Source organism: Myotis davidii, unplaced genomic scaffold, assembly GCF_000327345.1.
Source record: "Myotis davidii unplaced genomic scaffold, ASM32734v1 scaffold324, whole genome shotgun sequence".
In the NCBI taxonomy this organism is placed as follows: domain Eukaryota; kingdom Metazoa; phylum Chordata; class Mammalia; order Chiroptera; family Vespertilionidae; genus Myotis; species Myotis davidii.
Genome location: NW_006295053.1, coordinates 624942 through 625748, shown reverse-complemented (window position 1 = coordinate 625748; position 807 = coordinate 624942). Strand labels below are relative to the sequence as shown.

At 62.3% G+C, this 807-nt stretch overlaps 1 protein-coding gene across 1 annotated transcript in view; it reads left to right on the top strand.

Moving 5' to 3' along the window:
• Positions 1–807, top strand: part of BLM (Bloom syndrome RecQ like helicase) — an 88732-nt gene that overhangs the window by 266 nt on the left and 87659 nt on the right. The window lies entirely within an intron of this gene.

The following is an 807-nucleotide window of genomic DNA, read 5'->3' as shown; positions in this document are numbered from 1 at the left end:
GTCGCCCAGGGTGTTGGGGCCGAGCCGGCCCAGCGCCCATTGTGTTCTCCTTGGGGTCGACCCGTGCCCACCAATGGTGTCTGCCCCAGCGGAGTCACCGGCCAGGCCCGGCCCCATTTCCCTCCTGAGGAAAATACTAGTAAAACGCTGCTCTGCCCTGTGGCCTTCCCCGGCCTCGAGCCCGGCTGCCGTGTTTTGCGTGTCTGCTGTGTGCCACGTGCGGGGCCCCCGTTATCTTACAGTCGTAGCTTCGCGAGACCCCGGGTCAGGGGTGCGGGTCAGAGGTCCGGTTCGCAGCCCCGCTCTTGCGCGTCCCGCTCTGTGACTCCACCGCTACTTCAGCTTCGTCCTGTGGGGGGAAGGACCCCTCTACATGGTTCTGTTTTGGGCCAGGATTCCGTGATTTCGTCTGTGCAGGAAGTGCTTCCAGGGGCATTTGGACCATGGTCAGGGCTCCGTTTGCATGACTCGGAAAAGGTCAGACCGCCCTCCTGGAGCATCGCAGCGCAGAGGTTGTCCCTGCTCCAATCCCAGGGCTTTTGGAGGGAATTTGAACTAAGAGTTGACTCCAAAGCATCTTCCTCGACACCAGGCCCTTGGGTTCCTCAACACTTGGGCCACCTGACGTTCCGAGATGGAGAAGGCGCCGCCAGCTCCCGGTGCCGCCAGTGTAGACAGCGCCCCTGAGGCCCTGCCACGTCTGAGGAGCTGTCAAGGGAGAGACCGCGTGAGGGATCGATGGGAAATGGAGAAGGGGAGGCAGGTGTTCCGTGTGGGTCACAGCAACGAGAAGGAAAGAGCCGGCAT